Source organism: Castor canadensis, chromosome X (assembly GCF_047511655.1).
Source record: "Castor canadensis chromosome X, mCasCan1.hap1v2, whole genome shotgun sequence".
In the NCBI taxonomy this organism is placed as follows: domain Eukaryota; kingdom Metazoa; phylum Chordata; class Mammalia; order Rodentia; family Castoridae; genus Castor; species Castor canadensis.
In genome coordinates this window covers 81,710,624-81,732,729 of record NC_133405.1, presented here as the reverse complement: position 1 = coordinate 81,732,729, position 22,106 = coordinate 81,710,624, and positions in this window count along the sequence as shown.

Sequence of the window (22,106 nt, the reverse complement as noted above, 5' to 3'; positions counted from 1 at the left end):
CCTTGAAATACTTTTATACATCGACTTTCGTGGCCCATCATTTCCCTTCATTGTCTACTTCTTTGGCTCCTTTTAGTTTCCTCCTTTAGTCTTTTGCAGGTGTTCTACCACTTCAGCCACTCTGCCAGCCCTACGTTCCTCCTTTTCTACCTGGACATTCACTGGAGAAGTTACTCAGGACTGAGTCCTAGGCTTGTTCTCTTCTTACGTAAGTCTTCTCTTCCAGACACTCTCAGTTATGCCCATGACTTCAAATACCACCCGCATGCAGATGACTCACATTTTTATCTCTAGGCCTTATTTTCCTCTGAGGTCCAGATCTTGTAAGCACCCTAAAACTGTTTACTATTATTCTTACTACTCTATTCTTTCTGCCTGTTAAGAAATTTGGAGGGTTTTTTCTTCCAAGAAAGGGGGACACATCTCTAAAGTCCAGCTTTATGTTTCAGTAAGAAAATTTTCTTTTTTTTTCCTCCCCAAGAAAATTTTCCTGATAGCTTTTGCTACTGTGCTCTATAAAGTGATAGCATTGTCCACATGATTCCATCAGCTTTAGGATTAATGGAGGCTGTCTTTACTTGCCAAGGGAGTACAGTATCCTATATAGAATGCCACTGTGCTAGATGCTTCTGCCAACATTATTTTACTTAATCCTCAAAACTGTTCTGTGAGGAAGGTATTATTATCCCAACTCTTTTTTTTTGAGGTAGGATCTCACTGTATAGCCCAAGCCAGCCTCAAACTCACCATAAGTCACCATGCTTGCCATGAATTTATGACCCTTATAGGTGCTGGGACATAGTAGTCCAGCTTCACGGTATGTCCAGCTTCACAATTTACAGATGAGGAAGCCAAGGCATAAAGAAGGAAATGGCAAGCTGGGGATGTAGCTCAGTGGTAAAGTATGCTTAGTATACCTGAGGCTCTGGGTTCAATCTTGGAAATCCCCCCTACCCCTGGAAAAACAAGACAGAGGAAGTGGCTTGCTTGAGGTTACATGGTTACATGGCTGTTGAGTAAAACTTTGGTCACTGCTAAAAGCTGTCTTAGAGCCACAGAACATCCAAAACCCAACAGGGATCTTAGAAGAGAAGCTTGACATCATGCCCCTTTAGCCTACCAGAACCCTTTGACAAGCCTAACTGGGGACCAGGGAGGCCTTTGGTTGGTCAATGATATCTTATGTTGATGTCCTTGCTTTTCCAAACCACTTTTACATTTCTGATCACCTGATCTCAAACCTCAGTGGGACCCCTAGCCACTCCACCTATCTCTTCCTCCAGATCAAGGAATTATCTCGGTTCCTTCCCTACCTCACACTGCTGGGCAGCCACTTCAGTCCCTGGAACTCCTGCCTCTACTGTCCTCTTTCTCCATTTCTGCTCCCAAAGTCCCAAGACTCTGCTAGAGGGAGAACTAAGCATACAAATATAAATTCATACCGTCCAATTTCAACTTGGCCCTTGCAGCTGCTCTGCAACCCTTTTATTTGTCTCATACATTCCCTGGCACGCTCCCACAGAACTGTTCCGGACCTTCCTCATCTTAAATTCCAGCTCCTCCTGTTTCACTCCTTCACACTACACTATCTGATACACTTTTATCAGATGCTTGAGAATTCAAAAATATAGTATAATGAATCCTCATTTACCAAACACTCTCAAATAGTACAAATTCTTTCTCAGTCTTGTTTCAAGTATGCCCGCATTCACTTCCAATATTTTGGAGCCAGTCTCAGACAATATATCATTCTATACCCAAAGAAAGATGTAAGTATGTGTCTCTAAAAGTAAGGATCATTTTTGAAATTCCTAATTGTAATGTCATTGGCAAGCTTAAGTATAATATCATCAAATACCAAGTTAGTATTTAAATTTCCAATAGTTTCATAAATGTCAAAAATTTATAGCTTTCTTGTTTGAATGAGTATCCAAATAAAGTATATACCTTGTGATTGGTAGATGTATGTTATGTCATCTTAAAGGTTCCCATTCAGGGCTGGAATTTAGCTCAGTGGTATAGTGCTTGCCTAGTATGTGTGAGGCCCTGGGTTCAATCCCCAGCACCAAAAAAAGAAAAGACAAAAAACAAAAACTAAATGTTCCCATTCATCTCTTTTTTTTCCTTGCTTTTTGTTTTGAAGAAATTGAATTGTGTCTATGGTCTTACCACCCTGAATATATCGGATCTCATCTGATCTCAGAAGCTAAAAATAGGCCTGGGAGAAATTGGATTTTTTTTCAGTAGTTTCACAGCATTGGGTTTTGCTGTTTGTATCTTTGTTGCATCATTTAACATGTTCCTTTGACCTCTGTATGTGGTATCTTAATTATAAAATCAATATTTTTATAATGCATCTTTTATATTCGCTGTCCCATTTTTAGTGGTGTGGAGAAATTGTTCACGTGACCAAGGCCATGGAAGATCTGTGGCTTGGAGAGTGACTCAGGAAGGAGCCGGGACCTCTTTAACAGGACTAAGACAGATGGTTGGGGTCAAAGCTCAATAAATAGTAACGGAGGTCCAGGCAAGATAGGATGGGTGAGGGGCCATGTAGTGTCAGATTTCTACTCAGCTGGTAATGTAGAACAGGACAGGAAGGGAAGCAATCAGGCTGAAGTCAGAACTGGAGAAGCAGCAGTTGAGGCAGCAGCTGAGATTATTTCTCAAGGGATTACTCTATTCACTATACCCTATTTTCTAAATATATCTTATTCAGTCTACCTCTGTTCCTCTGCCTAGGATATTTCTCTGTTGGAATTTCCTTTCTCTACACCTATCCAAATAACTACCTCCCTTTAATGACCAACACAAGTTCCCCCTTTTTCATATTTTTGTTTATAGAGTCATAAAATATCTCTGCAAAGATAAATAAGATAAATAACATTGATTGCTTTACCAAGAAGGGAATAGGGCAGGGCAGATAGCTGGGCCCTGGTGACTCCCTCCTATAATCCCACCTACTTGGGAGGTTGAGATCGGGAGGATCGAGGTTTGAGGCTAGCCTGGGCAAATAGTTCACGAGACCCCATCTCCAAAATAACCAGAGCAAAATGGACTGGAAGTGTGGCTCAAGCAATAGCGTGCCTGCTTTGTAAGCATGAAGCCCTATGTTCAAATGTCCCACCAAAAAAAAAAAAACCAAAAAAACAAACAGGGCTGGGAGGAGAAAATATTGATTTGTTGCAGTAGGCACAGTTAATCTGATGAAAGTCTTTTTTTTTTTTATAAACTCTTTTGAAAAAGGGTCTTGCTGTGTTGCCCAGGCTGGCTTCAAACTCCCTATGTAGCCCACGCTGGTCTTGCGAACTTTCTGTTTTAGCCTCCACAGTTCTGGGATTATAGGTTTATACCACCACAGCCAGCCCTAATATAAAATCTTTTGAAGTAAGAGGACAACTAGAATTTGTAGTTTGAAGAAAAGGAAGAAGATCTGGAACAGTTCTGTGGGAGCATGCCAGGGAATGTATGAGACCGAAGGGTTGCGGAGCAGCTGCATAGGGCCAAGTTGAAATTGGACGGTATGAATTTATATTTGTATGCTTAGTTCTCCCTCTAGCAGTGTCCTGGGACTTTGGGAGCAGAAAGGGAGAAAGAGGACAGTAGAGGCAGGAGTCCCAGGGACAGAAGTGGCTGCCCAGCAGTGTGAGGTAGGGAAGGAATCGAGATAATTCCTTGATCTGGAGGAAGATAGGAGGAGTGGCTAGGGGTCCCACTGAGGTTAGAGATCAGGTGATCAGAAATGTAAAAGTGGTTTGAAAAGCTATATATCAACATAAGGTATCATCGACCAGCTTTTTTTTTGTGTGTGGAACCAGGTTTTGAACTCAGGGCTTTCTGCTTGTGAGGCAGGTGCTATACCACTTGAGCTATGCCTCCTTCTCAGGTCCTTAGGTTTTGGATATTCTCAAATCATTCTAGGACTGCTCTTAGCAGTGACTGAGGTTTTCATTATTGAAACTGGAACTTCTGCCAAAGGCACAGTGGACGTAACAAAAAAAAAGTTAGACTACCATTTATTGAGCATTTACCACAATCCAGACACTATAATAAAGATATATGCACATGTACATTTTTCTGTTCTGTGTGTGTGTGTATGTATGTATTTCCCTTTTTTTGTGATACTGGGGTTTGAACTCGGGACCTCATGCTTATTAGACAGGAGCTGTTACCACTTGAGTCAGTCCGCCAGCCCAATTTTTCCCATTTAATTCTCAGAAAATTGCATTTAAAAAGCATCGTAACAGACTGGGCATGGTGGTTCACTTCCGTAATCCTAGCACTCGTGAGGCTGAGGCAGGAGGATATGGAGTTCAAGGTCAGCTTGGGCTATTTAGTGAAACCCTGGCTCAGTAACAAGACAAACAAAAAAAATCCCAAAACATAACCCAAAACCATTATTATTCTTATTTTATTTAATACATGTAGAAACTGAAGTTTAAGGGGCTTACATAATTTTCCCTAGGTCCCACAGCTAGCAAATGTCAGAGGAGGAACTCAAATCCACTTCTAACTACAAAGCCTGTGGGGTTTTGTGTGTGTGTGTGTGGTACTGGGGTTTGAACTCAGGGCCACTCCACCAACCCTTTTTTGTGATTTTTTTTTCAAGATAGGGTCTCACAAACTATTTGCCCAGAGTAGCTTCGAACCACAATCCCCCTGATCTCTGCTTCCTGAGTAACTAGGATTACAGGCGTGAGCAACTGGCACCCGGCTTAAGCCTGTGTTCTTGGTGTCTAGCATTACTTTGCCACCAAACACTCCTCCATTAAATGAAGCTTATTTTCCCAGTGACATCTATCATAAAATTTGGATTTTTTTCACCCAAAAAATGATGTAGTGTTGAAAGCTTCTCATAATTAAAGAATTAATTGGATTTTTGGGAGATAGGGCCTCCCTATGTTGCCTATGCTGTCCTCGAACTTCTGGGCTCAAGTGATCCTCCTGCCTCATCCTCCAGTATAGGTGGTACTACAAATGTGAGGCACCACACCCAGGTTAAGGGGTTAAGTAGGGTGAAATAGAAGCTTGGAGGCAGTGAAGCCAAGTTAAGAATTATTGATCCAGGGGAGAAAGATGGGTATGGTAAGTGGTTATAGTAATAAGAACTGAAGGAATAGTAATTGATTTTAGAGAATATTCCATTGTGGGAATAATGTGGCCATGCTCGTCTTCTGTGTTCCTTGAACATATACAGCAGACTCCTTCAGTGCCTCTGTACGTTTTTGTCTATAATACTTGTCCTCCATATCTCTGAATAGCTGGCTCCTTGTCACTCTGGTTTCAGCTAAATACCACCTCTTATTATAGGTTATTGATTAAATACCTTGAAAGTTGGTCATTAAAGGGAAGGGATCCAGAATTTATCCTGCCTTTCCCAGATTAACTGGGTAACAAAATAGTAGATGAGGTGATAATGTCTTTTTATAAAATGATTCCAACAAATCAACAGAAAAAGTAGTGCTAGAATTAGAACACTACCATTTATAAAGCTGGGTGTGGTAGTACAAACCTGTAATCCCACCTACTCAGGAGGCTGAAGTGCAGGGGGGGGGCACAAGTTCAAGGCCAGCTTAGGCAACATAGCAATACACTGTTTCAAAAAACCTCAAAAGGATGCCCGGTGCTGGTGGCTCACTCCTGTAATCCTAGCTACTCAGGAGACAGAGACCCGGAGGATCACAGTTTGAAGCCAACCTAGGCAAATAGTTCGCTAGACCCTATCTCAAAAAAAGCCAACACAAAAAAAGCTGGTGAGTGGTTCAAGTGGCAGGGTGCCTGCCTGGCAAGTGTGAAGCCCAAAAGTGAGTTACAATAAAAAAAAAATTGAACCCTCCAATTTATTCTTCACCAGAAATCACTCTTACCAATTTGGTATACCTATCCATTTTTCTATGCATTTACAAATATATGCTAACATACAATGTGTAGGGACATAGAAAAAGTCTGAGCAGACACCTACTACTAAATGTAGAAGTTTATTTTGTCCTGGACAATTTGGAATCATTCGGGGTTTTTGTTTTTATTGTTGGGGTTTGAACCTGCAGCTTTGAGCATTCTAAGCATGCTGTATCCTACTGAGCATCTGGGATCGTTCTGTAGCATTGTTCTGTAACTTCTGGGCTTTGTTTGTTTTGTTTTTGTTTTATTTTTTGTGGTCCTGGGGTTTGAACTCAATGTAACTTCTGTAATCATTAAATATGTTACATTATAGTCCTTTCCTTTTAGCAGAGTTGGAGATTGAACCCCGGGCCTCGTACATGCTACATACATACTCAGTGCTCTCCCACTGAGCCACCCCCCCAGCCTCTTGCATTATAGTCCTTGAAGATATTTCCCTGTCTAGAGATCTCTGACACTCATTCTTGTGCTGCATAGTACTTTATTGTATGGATATTACTAGTTTATTTGGCTATTCCTCTACTGATATACACTTAGGTTGTTTCTAGTTTTTTTGCTATTAACAAATTGTATAGCAATGAAAATGATTGAACCTATATCTTTTGAGCATTTGGGCTAATACTTAGGGTATTTTTTTGAGACAGGGTCTCACTGTGTAGCCCAGGCTTGCCTTGAACTCTTGATTCCTCTGTCTCAGCCTCCTGAGTGCTGGGATTTCAGGCATGTACCACAACACCCAGCTTTGTTGGTTAATATTTTTTTGAGGATAGATTCCACAAGTGCAACTTCTGTGAGTGAAGGCATACACATCCTTATACATCTAAAATGATAATAGTGAGCTGGGCGCCGGCGGCAGATGCCTACAATCCTAGCTACTCAAGAGGCAAAGATCAGTAGGATCATGGTTCGAAGCCAGCTGGGCAAATAGTTCATGAGCCCCTAGCTTGAAAAACCCGAACACACAAAGGGCTGGCAGAGTGGTTCAAGAGGTAGAGCACCTGCCTAGCAAGTGTGAAACCCTGAGTTGAAACCCCAGTACCTCAAAAAAAACAAAACAAAACAAAATAAAAACTATTACTAGTTACTCATTGTTTTCCTTCCAGGAAGGTTGTTCTAGTTTATATGCTTTTAATAATAGTATATGAGGTATCAGTTTCCCCAGTACCCTTATAAGCTATCAATTAAAATAAAATGTACCAATTAGATGTGAAAATAGTGACCTCATTTTTATTTTACATTTCTTTTGATTACAAGAATGAATTTTCTTTTCTAGTACTGGAGATCAGATCCTGAGCCTGGGTCATATTAAGTGTGTGGTCTCCTACTGGGGAGAGTGGATTTTTTTATTTTTGGTGATACTGAGGTTTGAACTCAGGGCTTTGTGCTTGCTGGGCAAGTGCTCTACCACTTGAGCCATGCCCAAGGCCTTTTTTGCTTTAGTTATTTTTCAAATAGGGTCTTTTATACCCAGGCCAGCCTAGACCTCAGTCCTATTTATGCTTCCTGTATAGGTAGAATGGAGGCATGTACCACCATACTCAGCTTTTATTGATTGAGATGGGGTCTTGCTAACTTTTTGCCAAGGCTGTCCTCAAACTGCATTCCTCCCAATCTCTGCCTCCCAAGTAGTTAGGATTATAGGTCTAAGCCACCATACCTAGCTGGGGTCTAGTTGTTTTTTTTTTTTTCTTTAGCATTTTTCTTTTCGCGGTATTGGGATTTGATCCGAGTCTCACGTTTGCTAGGCAGGCACTCTACTAAAGCTACACCTCCAATCCCTGTTTAGCACTTTTTTTTTTTTTTTACGGTACTGGGGTTTGAACTCAGGGCCTACACCTTGAGCCACTCCACCAGCCCTTGTTTGTCATAGGCTTTTTTGAGATAGGGTCTTGAGAGCTATTTGCCACGGCTGGCTTTGAATCGTGCCTCCTGACTAGCTAGGATTACAGGCGTGAGTCACTGGCGCCGGCTACCTTTTAACATTGTTATTAGCATATATATATTATACAGAGGAGTTTTATTGTTTCATTTCCATATAAGCTTACAATATACTTTGGTTAGTGTCACCCCCTCCATCATTCTCCCTCATCTCCCTCCCCCCTACTCATAATGATTTCAACAGGTTTCATTGTTCCATTTTCATACGTATATTTAAAGTACATTGGCCATATTCACCCTCCTTTACCCTCTCCATTCACTCTCCCTATTTGTTTTTTGAGACAGGGTCTTGCTATGTATCCCAGGCTGGCCTTGAACTCAAAATCCTCCTGCCTGTGTTTTCTGAGTGTTGGGATTACAGTCATGCTTCACCATACCTGGCTTGAATTCTATTGATCTGTTTATTCTTGAGCCATATCACAACTTTGTATAATAATTTAATATCTTCACTGAGTTAAAACCCCAGTCTTGCAAAAAATGAATAATTTAATATCGTAAGCTGGGCATTATGGCACATGCCTGTAATCTCAGCATTTGGGAGGCAGGAGGATCATGAGTTCAAGGTCAGCTTGGTCTACCTATTGAATCACGGTCTCAGAAAACAAAAGATATATAGTAGGCAAGTCTTCCCTCACTTCTATTTTTCAAATTTTCCTTTTTAGCTGGGTGCTGGGTGGCTCATGTCTGTAATCCTAGCTACTCAAGAGGAAGAGATCAGGAAGATCAAGGTTCGAAGCCCGCCTGGGCAAATAGTTTAAGACCCTATCTCGAAAAAGCCCATCATAAACAAGGGCTGGTGGAGTGGCTCAAGGTGTAGGCCCTGAGTTCAAACCCCAGTACTGCTAAAAAAAAAAAAAAGAAATTTCCTTTTTATATGTTCTTCCAGATGAACTTCAGAACAATTTGTCTAATACTACCAACCTACCACCCAAAATCCCAATGGGATTATTATTGGAATTTGTAGTTATTTGACAATTTTCCATTATGAAACTTCTCATTCAGTGTTATACTTCTGTCCATTGATCACATCCTCGTATCACTTTTTAGGTATCACTCAGGGCTTCATGCTTGCTAGGCAGGCATGAGTACCTTTGTATTTTTTTTGGCGGGACTGGGTTTTGAATTTGGGTCTTTGTGCTTGCAAAGTAGGCGTTCTAGTACTTGAGCCACACCTCCAGCCCCCTGGGTGGTTTTTTTTAAGACAGGGTCTTCCTGTGTAGCTAGGCTGGTCTCAAACTCAATTCTGCTTTGGTCTCCAAAGTGCTGGGATTACAGGCTATGTGCCATCATGTCCAGCTTGTATATTTCTTGCTAGTTTATTCCTCTATATTGTGAATGGAATCTTTTTTCCTCATTTTCTAATTAGATATTGTTTTTATATAAGGAAGTTAGTGATTTAAAACTTACAAGTTCTTTTTGTTTAGTTCTGATCGTACCTTAGTGATTCTCTTATTATCTGAATGTCATATATAAACAAGGACATATGACTATTCCTTTACAATATTTATAGTTTTTGTCTTCTTTATTACATTATGAAATTCTCCAGTTTCTTAGGGTACTGGGAAGATACTTTTTTTTTTATTCATATGTGCATACAATGCTTGGGTCATTTCTCCCCCCTGCCCCCACCCCCCCTCCCCCTCACCCCCTGGATACCCAGCAGAAACTATTTTGCCCTTATCTCTAATTTTGTTGAAGAGAGAGTATAAGCAATAATAGGAAGGAACAAGAGTTTTTGCTAATTGAGATAAGGATAGCCAAACAGGGAGTTGACTCACATTAATTTCCTGTGCATGGGTGTTACCTTTTAGGTTAGTTCTTTTTGATCTCACCTTTTCTCTAGTTCCTGGTCCCCTTCTCCTATTGGCCTCAGTTGCTTTTAAGGTATCTGCTTTAGTTTCTCTGCGTTGAGGGCAACAAATGCTAGCTAATTTTTTAGGTGTCTTACCTATCCTCATTGGGAAGATACTTTTAAGGTACTGTAACCAGAAGGTTAAAAATTCAAATAGTCCAAAAATGTTATGTGAGAATAGTATACTGAGTTTCCTGTACCTCTCACCCAGCTTCAGTGGTAATTAACTCATGATCAATCTCGCTTCATCTGTTCCCCTAATTTCTGCTCCCCCATCTGCATACCAAGGTTATTTTCATTTCATTCATAAATATTTTTGTATTCATATTTTCTTTTTCTTTTTTTTTTATTTATATTTTCTTTTTGGGGGGGATGATCAGTGCCTTGCACACGCTAGGCAAGTATTCTACCACTGGCATACATCCCCAGTCCCTGATATTTTGAGACAGGGCCTCAGTTACTTTGCCCAACCTGACCTCAACAAACTCAAAATTTGCCTGCCTCTGCCTCATGAGAGTGCTGGGATCATAGGTGCGTAACATATATTTCTTCCTTTCCTTCTTTGTTTTTTCTCTCCCCCATCTCTATTTCTCTCTCTCTCTCTCTCTCTCTCTCTCTCATTTTGAGGCAGTACTAGGTCTGGAACCCAGGGCCTCAAAGCCCACCAGGCAGGTACTCTACCACTTGAGTCACACCCCCAGCCTTTTTTGCTAGTTATTTTTTCAGACAGGGTCTCAAACCATGAACCTTCTACCTATGCCTCCCAGTAGTTGGGATTACAGGCTTACATCACAACACCCATCTAGTTTGTTGAAATAGGGATCTTGCTAACAAGCCTTTCAACCATGATCTTCCTAATCTCCACCTCCTGAGGAGCTGGGATTGCAGATGTAAGCCATGGTGCCTGGTCTCTCACTTTCTCTCCTTGCTTCCTTCTCTTCCTTCCGCCCTCCCTTTCTTCCCCTTTTTTTGTCAGTACTGGGGTTTGAACTCAGGGCTTCATGTTTACCAGGCAGCACCACTTGAGCCACACCTTCTAGCCTTCTACCTGTCTTTCAGGACTAGGTCTCACTGTTGCCTAGACTAGCCTCACACTCCTGCCTCAAGCTTCAGCTTCCTCAGCTGAACTATATATATTTCTTTCTCTCTTTTTTTTTCTTTTGGTGGTACTGAGGTTTGAACTCAGTGCCTCACACTTGCTAGGCAGGTGCTCTACTACTTGAGCCACTCCACCAGCCCTGTTTGTGTTGGATTTTTTCAAGATAGAGTCTTTCCAACTATTTGCCTGAGCTGGCTTCAAACTGTGATCCTCCTGATCTCTGTGATCCTCCTGAGTAGCTAGGATTATAGGCATGAGCCACCCGCACCTGGCCTGACCTACTTCTTAAACATTACAGCTCTTACCGGGCACCGGTGACTCACGCCTGTGATCCTAGCTACTCAGGAGGAAGAGATCAGGATCGTTGTTCAAAGCCAGCTCAGGCAAATAGTTCATGAGACCCTATCTCAGAAAAACCCATCACAAAAAAAGGCTGGTGGAGTGGCTCGAGGTGTAGGCCCTAAGTTCAAACCCTAGTACCGAAAAAAAAACTACACATTCCAATTAACCAGTCTTCAGTATCATCAGAGGTATGATGATTGTTCAGTTTTTCTCCTATTTTCTCATAAACATTTGTAGTTTTTAGCTTGTATGATTTAGGATGCAAATAATGATTGTGTTTCCCAAATCTCATCTATAGCTGTCCCGTCTCATCTCCCTCGTCCTTTATTTTTTCCTATGGAATTTATTTGTTGAAGAACCTGGGTTTTTTGACCTAAACATGGAATTTAGTGGTTATGTCCTTGTGGAAGTGTTCTGATCCCTGTAGTACCTGAATGTTGATTAGATGTAGATGCCCAATTAAATGTGGATTCCAGTTATTTTCTTTGTATTTGGAAAGAATATTTCGTTGGTAGTTTTGTGTACCTCCATAAGTAGACATAAAGTCTCTTGTTCCTTTTAGGATCCTTTTTTGGATGTTCTGAAGTTTTACTACAGTGTACCTGGGTGAGAATTTCTTTTTTTTTTTTGTCCCATTCCTGTTGGGATTTCTGAATCTTGAAGATTGGTATGGTTCATTACTTATCAGCTGTTCTCTCTTCAAATATGCTTCTCCATGCTTTTCTCAGCTGAATTCCAGTAGATATCACCTATAAGCATGGGATCTTTAAAACACAGGCTGGCCAGGAGCCAGTGGCTCACGCCTGTAACCCTAGCTTTGGGATGCTGAGATTGGGAGGAATGAGGTTTGAGGCCAGCCTGGACAAGCAGTCTGCAAGACCCCCATCTCCAAAATAACCAGAGCAAAATGGACTGGAGGCATGATTCAATTGGTAGAGCGCTTGCTTTGGGAGCTCAAAGCCCTGACTTCAAACCTCAGTCCCTACGCCCCCCAATAAAAAGGAGAAAAAAAGTAGACTTTAAGCCACTAGGGATCAGATGAACTTCAAAGCAAGCATCTGCTCCAGTGTTTACCCCAGTGGAGTTGTGGTTTTTCATTGTTTCCTCTGTTTACAATACTTTACTGCCAGTGCACCACACTGGAAGTATAGGATGTATGTGTGTATGTTTGACAACGACTTGGGAGGTGGAGACCAGAATGATCATGGTTTAAGGCCAGCCCAGGTAAAAAGTTAGAAGAAACCCCATCTCAGCAAACAGGCTGGGCTTAGTGGTACATGTCTATAATCTCACCTCCTTGGGAGGCTTAAAAAGGACAATCATGGTCCAAGGCTGGTCCAGGTCAAAACCATGAGATCCTATCTGAAAAATAACTGAAGCAAAAAGGGCTTGTGGAAGTGGCTCAAGTGGTAGAGCATCTGTATGGCAAGTGCAAAACCCTGAGTTCAGACTCTAGTATGACTAAAAAAGAAAATGTATACATATTTTGAAAATTATTCCATGTCATTACATAATCTACCTTATTCCTTTTTGCCCCCCTTATTCCTTTTCTCTTTTTTATAGTACTAAGGTTTGAACTCAGGGTCTTGCACTTTGCAAAGCAGGTGCTCTAGTGCTTGAGCCACATTTTCAGCTCATTTTGCTCTGGATATTTTAAAGATGGGGTCTTGTAAACTCTTTGCCTGGGCTGGCCCCGAAACATAATCCTCTCAATCTCACCCCCCAAGTAGCTATGAGTATAGGCTTGAGTCACTGGCACTTGACCAGTTGGCCACACTTTTTTTTTTGTTTTTTGGTGGGACTGGGGTTTGAACTCAGGGATTAGAACTTGCAAAGCAGCCACTCTACTGCTTGAGCCACCCCTCCTGCCACAGATTGTAAATATACATTTGTACATATGTATACATCTATATAACCTACCTCATATCAAAATACCATTTCCAGTAGCACAGAAGGCTGCCTCCTTGTGTTCCCTCTCAGGCATTCCATTTCCAACATTAACCACATTCTGTCCTTAATAATCATTGATTGGTGGCATATATTTGAATTTTATAAATGAAGGCTGGAGACGTACGTGGCTAAGTGATAGAGTACCCGCGTAGCAAGTGTGAAACCCTGAGTTCAAACCCCAGTACCACAAAAAAAATTTTTTTTTCTATAAATGAAATCATACATAGTACTAAATCTTTTTTTTAAATAGTACTAGGGTTTGAAATCAGGGCCTCATGCTTGCTATGCAGGTGCCCTGCCACTTGAGCCATGTTGCCAACCCTTTTTGTTTTAGTTATTTTTCAAATAGGGTCTTGCTTTTATGCCTGGCTGACCTGGACCGTGATCCTGCCATTTGTGATTCCCATGTAGCTGAGGTGTCAGGTGCACACCACCATGCCCAGCTTTTTTTGGTTGAGATGGGGGTCTTAATAACTATTTGCCTGGACTTGTCATAAACAGCAATCCTCTAAATCTGTGCCTCCTGAGTAATTAGGATTACAGGCATGAGCCACCATGCCCAGCTTAGTAAGTACTCTTGCCATCTGACTTCTTTCAACATTGTGAGCTTCATCTACGTTGTTGACTGTATCAGTGGTTTGTTGTTTTTCATTGCTGTATAAAATTTTGGTTTTTTGTTTTTGTTTTTTGAGATAGAGTCTCACTATGTAGCCTAGGCTACATACTCCTGTGTCAGCGTTGTGAGTGCTAGGATTACAGACATGCCATCACACCCAGCTCTTACAGTACTGGCTCAAGTGATAGAGCCTAGCAAGCATGAGGACCTGTGTTTAAACCCCAGTACCACAAAAAATAAACAAACCCTGAAATCTTTAATTTTGTAGATATACCATGCATTAGTTAACCAATCCTGTATGGATGAATATTTAAGTGCCTTTCAGTGTTTTATTAGTACAAACACTGCAATAGTAAATATGTTTGTTCATGTGAAAGTAGGCTAGCCATGGCTCATGCCTATAATCCTAGCTACTCAGGAGGCAGAGATCAGGAGGATTGTAGTTGGAAGCCAGCTCTGGGAAATAGTTTACAAGACCCTGTCTTGAAAAACCCTTCACAAAAATAGGGCTGGTGGAGTGGTTCAAGGTGAAGACCCTGAGTTCAAGCCCCAATACTGAAAAAAAAAAAAGAAAAGAACCATGACACACACACATACACAAAAGGACTGGCGAGTGACTTAAGTGGTAGAGCGCCTGCCTAGCAAATGTGAGGCCCTGAGTTCAAACTCCAGTGCTGACATTAAAAAAATATTAAATTAAAAATAGCTGGGGGCATGGCTCAAGTAGTAGAGTGTTTACATAGCAAGCACAAGGGTGTGACTTCAAACGTCAGGACTACCAAGAAAAATGGAAGAAGAAGCCAGGTTTGATAGTGCACACCTGGGTGGTAAGACCCTATCTCTGGTATCTAATTTTTTTTTTTTTATTGCCGGGGCTTGAATTCAGAGACCCTATGTTAAAACAAACAAACAAAAAAACAAGCTGGGCACTGGTGGCTCACACTTATAGTCCTAGCTACTCAGGAGGCAGAGATCAGGAGGACCACAGTTTGAAGCCAGCCCCGGGCAAATAGTTCACGAGACCCTATCTCAAAAACACCCAACACCTGGCGAGGATGCAGGAAAAAGGAACCCTTTTACACTGCTCGTGGAATGCAAAGTAGTACAACCACTCTGGAAAAAAATCTGGAGGCTTCTTAAAAATCTAAACATAGATCTACCATATGATCCAGCAATACCACTCTTGGGGATATACCCAAAAGAATGTGACACAGGTTACTCCAGAGGCACCTGCACACCCATGTTTACTGCAGCACTGTTCACAATAGCCAAGGTATGGAAACAGCCAAGATGCCCCACCACTGACGAATGGATTAAGAAAATGTGGTATCTATACACAATGGAATTTTATGCAGCCATGAAGAAGAATGAAATCTTATCATTCTCAAGTAAATGGATGGAACTGGAGAACATCATTCTGAGCGAGGTTAGCCTGGCCCAAAAGACCAGAAATCATATGTTCTTCCTCATATGCAGACATTATATCAAGGGTAAACACAACAAGGGGACTGGACTCTGATCACACGATAAAGCAAGAGCATACAAGGGAGGTGTGGTAAGGCACTCAAAAAACTAGATAGCATTTGTTGCCCTCAATGCAGAGAAACTAAAGCAGATACTTTAAAGCGACAGAGGCCAATAGGAGAAGGGTACCAGGAACTAGGGAAAAGGTTAGTTCAAGAATTAATTTAGAAGGTAACACACATGCACAGGAAATCAATGCAAGTCAACTCCCTGTATAGATATCTTTATCTCAACTAGCAAAAACCCTTTGTCCTTCCTATTATTGCTTATACTCTCTCTTCAACAAAATCAGAGATAAGGGCAAAATAGTTTTTGCCTGGTAGTGGGGGGAGGGAGAGGGAGGGTCGGGTGGGGGGGGAAGGGAGGGGAGGGGATGGGGGTAAGGGGGGAGAAATGACCCAAATATTGTATGCACATATGAATAAAAGAAAAAATAAAACCAACACCAATAAAAGGGCTGGTGAAGTGACTCAAGGTGTAGGCCTTGAGTTCAGACCCCAGCACTGCAATAAATAAATAAATAAATAAAAACAATAAATAAAAATAGCCCTCTGGGCTGGGGGTGTGGTTCAGTGGTGGAGCAGGTGCTCAGCACGTGGGAAGCCCTAGGTCTGATTCCAGCACCAAAATCAATCAATCAGTCAATCTCCCTGAGGACCATTTTGTGAAGAGTCAAAGGCTTTTGTCTTTTGTGGCTTCCTTGCTGACTTACAGCAGCAGTGGACTTCTCCATGTGGAACCTGGAAGCAGGACATTCAGAATTGAATCTCTTCTTCCTCCTCCTTTCTGTTTTTCAGCCTTGTGAAGAACTTTATTATGAAACATGATGGCCAGCAATGTTACCACAAGACAGACCCTGGCTCCGTGAACTCTTGCATATTCATTGGAAACCTCAACACTCTTGTGGTCAAGAAGTCTGCTGTGGAGGCAATCTTCTTGAACTATCATGATATTCTGGGTTGCTCTGTTCATAAGCCTTTTTCCTTCATCCAGTATTTTGTTTTCAGTTCTAGGGATTAAACGTAGGACCTCTTAGATGCTAGGCAAGCACTTTACCACTTACCCATGTCCCCAACCCTTTTGTTTTTGAGATAGGGTTTCAATAACTTTACCCAAGCTGGCCTGGAACTTGAAATCCTCCCGCGTCCACCTCCTGACTATCTAGAATTATAGATGTGTGCCACCACACCTGACTTTAGTCCAGTATGTTAACAAGAGAGATGCCCAGGCTGCTGTAGCAGGAGAGATTGGTTGTTTACTGGCCTGATTTTAGATATTAATCTGGCTGCAGAGTCAAAAGTGAACCAAGGAAAAGTAAGTGTGAAATGCTCTGCAGTGGAGTTGTATGGTTCCCCATTTTGACTTGGACAATAACTTTGAACAGGATTATTGTGACAGGATGTCCAGTTACTTAGCATTGGTTCTCCTCCTATTGATCAGGCTGTTTTTATTGCCCCATAAGTGCCATCAGGTATCAGGAAATACCTCATGAAGGGCCAAGAGGGGCATCAATTCAAGAGTGGACAGTGGGGATCTTCTTTCATGTCTGGAAAGTTGAAAAGAGAGGATGTTCAGACCATTAACAAAGAGCTGAGCTAGATAAAAAGTGGATTCTCGCTGGTGGAGTGGCTCAAGTGGTAGAGTGCCTGCCTAGCAAGCATAATACTCTGACTTGAAACCCCAGTACCACAAAAACAAAACGAAACAAAAAATAGCCTAGTGTATGTGGATCACGCCTGTAATCCTAGCTACTCACAAGGTAGAGATCAGGAAGATCACAGTTTGAAGCCAGCTGGGGCAAATAGTTCATAAGATCCTATCTCGGAAAAAAAAGCCCATGACAAAAAGGGCTGGTAGAGTGACTCAAGGTGTAGGCCCTAGTACCACAAAAAAAAAAAAAAAAAAAAAAGATTCTCTACTGAAAAGTCTAGAAAAAAATTGAAAAGGAATAGAGCAGACAAGGAGTAGCAATGAAGTTAGATGAAAGATAAGACTTGGGAAGATGGAGGCCGAGCAGAAGGGGGACCTATTGGATGATGATGATGATGAAGGTAAGGGAATGACCAGTTGGAGTTGATCCAGGATGGTGAAAATCAACTGAGGAAGGAGAGGATGACAGGCGGCACCAATGGTGAGGATGACTCTTTTTAAAGATTTATTTTCTTTAATTTTTAAATTTTATTTTTTAATTAGCATGTTAATAATACGAGGGAATTTCATTGTGATAATTCCATACATGTGTACAGTGTACTCTGAACAAGCCATCCCCTCCATCATATTTCTATTCCCTCCTCCTCCCCCTTTATCAAACAGTGTTTGGTGGGCTTCATTATGACGTCTTCATATGTATATATGTAGTGTACTTCCATCCTCTTTACCCCTCAGTAGCGAGGATGACTCTTAAAGAGAAATCTTATCCCATTATTATTTCTTGTGGTGCTGGGGATGGAATTTTTTTTTTTGCAGTACTGGGATTTGAACTCAGGACCTCACGCTTGATAAGCAGACACTCCACCACTTGAGCCACTCCAACCAGCCCTTTTTGTGTTGAGTATTTTCAAGATAGGGTCTCTTGAACTATTTGCCTGGGGCTGGCTTTGAACTGTGATCCCCCTGATCTCTGTCTCCTGAGTAGCTAGGATTACAGATGTGAGCCACTGGCGCCCAGCCCCTTGGCTTTGACAGAGTCTTGATATGTAACTTAGGTTGCCTCAAACTCCCTAGGTAGCCCAGACTGGGCTCCAATTTACATTCCTCCTGCCTCCACATCCCAAATGCTGAAATTACAGGCGTGAGCCATCACTCAGACCCATTATTTCTCTACCTACATGCTTGTCTAAAAAAAAATCACAATTTCATGTGGTAGGTGTGTATCTCAAGTGGTAGAGCACCTGCCTAAGCAAGTATGGGACCCTGAGTTAAAATCACAGTTTCACCAGATCCTGGTCAGGTGTGGTGGTGCATACTTGTAATGCCTGCACTCAGGAGACTGAGGGAGGAGGACCTTGAGTTTGAGGCCAATCTGGTCTATAGCAAGACCCTGTCTCAAAAAAAATTTTTTTTCAACAGATCAGGTCATCTCTCCTGGTGTCTTCGACATGTGCCATTGGTCTCGCTATCCTCGTAATTCCCACGTTCGTTAATTCATATTGCCCAGTGCCTAGCCTCATTTTCACTTCCTTTGATGCTCTTAGTAGTTTGTTTTACCCTGCAAATTATGCTTTTAATTTTATAACACTTTATGATTTGATAATAAAAAGATGTACTTTTTTTATCAACTGTCTCCAAAATAATGTCTTGTTCCATAGGGAGTACAATTCTTTTCATTCATACATGATTTTATTAGCTGTTCTCATAACTGCTAAGGCAATCTCATTTAGTTGTAGTGCCTGAGAGCAGCTTTGAGTCCGAGGTCTGTGTTATACCTCACGTAAGAGTGCTGTGGTGAGGAGGAGTAGGGGGCTGTGGAGTGGTTCATGTGGTAGAGTGATAGCAAGTGTGAGGCCCTGAGTTCAAACCCCAGCACCACCAAAAAAAAAAAAAAGAGTGCTGTGGGGCTGTTTATCAAAAATGTAGGAAGGTATTTTTGTGAATTAGGGTTGGCAACTCAAATGCATCCTCTAGAACAATAATTAGTGTAACAATCTTCATATTTGTTTCCTAAAGTTGATGCTGTGGGTTATTTTTTTGAACAGCCTGATGTTTGGGACCTTTTTCCTCAAAATAAATAAGTCATTTTTTTTTATGTTTTTAATGCAACACTCTCTGTGTCACATGGGTTTTGAGAGTTTTTTTTATTCATATATGCATACAATGTTTGGGTCATTTCTCCCCCCTTTCCCCCACCCCCACCCCCGGCTCCCTCCCTTATCCCCCCTTACCCCTCGCTACCTGGCAGAAACTATTTTGCCCTTATCTCTAATTTGTTGAAGAGAGAGTATAAGCAATAACAGGAAGGAAAAAGGGTTTTTGCTAATTGAGAGATAAGGATAGCTATACAGGGAGTTGACTTGCATTGATTTCCTGTGCATGTGTGTTACCTTCTAAATTAATTCTTCTCGAACTAACCTTTTCTCTAGTTCCTGGTCCCCTTCTCCTATTGGCCTCAGTTGCTTTAAAGTATCTGCATTAGTTTCTCTGTGTTGAGGGCAACAAATGTTATCTAGTTTTTTAGGCATCTTACCTATCCTCATACCTCCCTTGTGTGCTCTCGCTTTATCATGTGATCAAAGTCCAACCCCAACAAGTCCTTATTAAACTAGGAACTTGGAGGGAAAAAAATCCTATTTTTGTCATCAAACCATCCAGTTCTCTTTCTAGGAAACAATTTATCATTTTCTTGCATATATCTTTTATTTTTTATTTTTGGCAGTACTGGGATTTAAACTCAGAGCCTCACTCTTGCTAGGCAGGTGCTCTACCACTTGAGCCATTCTGTTAGACCCTTGCATATCTTATCAGAAATATTCTATGTATGTATAAGCAAATGTTCCTAGTCTGTCTTTTTCTTTCCTTGTACAAATGATACCATCATTTACATCGTTCTGAATCTTGATTTTGTCTTAACAATATATTTTTTAAATTGTTTATTCATTTGTTCATATGTGTATACATTCTTTGGGATCTCTCTCCCCTGCCCCCTGCCCCCTTAACAATATATCTATGAGGTCTATTCAACTTATACTTTTTTTTTTTTGCAGTCCTGGGGACTAAACCCAGGGACTCACACATGATAGGCAAGTGCTCTAGAACTGAGCCACACCCACCCAATCTATACTCTTCTTTTTTTTTTGGTGGTGCTGGGGCTTGAACTCAGGGCCTTGCCCTTTCTAGGCAGGCACTCTACTATTCATGCCACGCTCCAAGCACTTTAACTTATACATTCTTAAACCTTCCATTTTGGAAAATTTCAAAGCTATACAAAGAAGAGAGAGTAATATGTGAACCCCCATATATCCACCACCCTGTTTAATAATAATAAACATCCTTTTATTCTTGTTTTATCTATCCCTGCTAATGATTTTATTATTGTTAAAATTTGCTTGGGTATGTATTTATTTATTTTGCAGTCCTGGGGATTGAACTCAGGCCTTGCACTTGCTAGGCAAGCTGTCTATCACATGAGCCATACTCCCAGTCCACTTGGACACGTTTAAAATATATCCCAGGCTAGGCATGGTTGGCTCACACCCATAATGCTAGCCACTTGGGAGGCTGAGATCTGGAGGTTCTTGGATCAAGGCCAGGCCGGGCAAATAGTTTATAAGACTCCATCTCCAAAATAACCACAGCAAAATGGACTGGAAGTGTGACTCAAGAGGTAGAGTACCAGCTTTGCAAGTGCATATACTTGAGTTTAAACCCCAGTCCTAGCAAAATAAATAAAAAGATTAAGGGGCCGGGCTCCTGTGCCTCATGCCTGTAATCCTAGCTACTCAGGAGGCAGAAATCAGGAAGATCAAGATTTGAAGCCAGTCCCAGGCTTCATGAGATCCTATCTCCAAAATATCCAACACAAAAAAGGACTGGCAGAGTGGCTCAAGTGGTACAGTACCTGCCTAGCAAGCATGAGGCCCTGAATTCAAATAAAATGTACTATGTGTCACCTAATACATCATCTAACACTAGATCCTGCCCATGTTTACTTTTCCCTGAGTATCTAAAAATGTTTTGTTTTATAGTTGTTGTGCTAGGACATGGTTCAAAAGTGACTGTGCAGCAATCATGAGGCCCTAAGTTCAAACTCTAGTACCACCAAAAAAATACAGGTGCCTACCAATGGACATTTTTTTTTGCATTTTTAAACTTTATTTTCACTCAGCTGTTAGTTCTCATCCATACTGACTGTAGATTTTTGAACGTGTTGTCACCAAAGTATAGATCTTGTTTGGTGGATCTTCATTCTCATTACGTTTTCTGAATAACCACACGTGAACACAAGATGGGACATTCCTTATTCCTTTGGCCTAGACAGCTTTGTTGAGCCTGGTATTGATGCCATCTGGAGTCCCCATCTCCTTCATGGCAAATGTCTGGATCTCTGAGCGCCTGAGGGCACTTCTTAAAGCCTACTGCATGGATCTGCTTGTGAATGTTGACGGTGCATTCTCAGGTCAAAAAATGGCAGAACGGCCCTTCTCGTCACCCTTCTTTGCGGGAGTCATTCTGCTGGGTCCAAGTTGGAAAGCTCAATGGACATTTTCTATTTGACATTGTTGACTGTTTCTTTCTTTTTATTCATTTATTCACATGTGCATACATTGTTTGGGTCATTTCTCCCCCCTGCCCCCACTGTTGACTGTTTCTTATAACTTTTTTTTGTGGTACTGGGGTTTGAACTCAGAGCCTCCACCTTCAAATTTAGCCACTCCACTGGCCCCTTTTTTTTTGTGTGTGAAGGATTTTTTCAAGATAGGGTCTCGAGAACTATTTGCCCTGGATGGCTTCGAACCTCAATCCTCCTGATTTCTACCTCCTGAGTAGCTAGGATTACAGGTGTGAGTCACTGGTACCTGGCTTCTTATAACTTTGTAGTCTTGGGGATTAAAACCCAGGGCCTAATGCATACCAGGGAAGCACTGTACCGGTGAGCTACAATCCCAATCCTTACTTAGAACTTTTTATTTATTTATTTGTCTATTATTTATTTATTATTATTATTTATTTTCTTGATGGTACTGTATTTTGAACTCAGGCTCTCAGGCTTATTAGGCAGTCACTCTACCACTTGAGCCATGCCCACAGCCCTAACTTTGTTTCATATATATATGTACATATATATTTTTTTTTCAGTACTGGGTTTTTTTGTTTTTGTTTTTAGATAAAGAAACATAAAACATGCTTATTGAAACAATTATTTTATTTCGTGGGTACACAAGACAAAT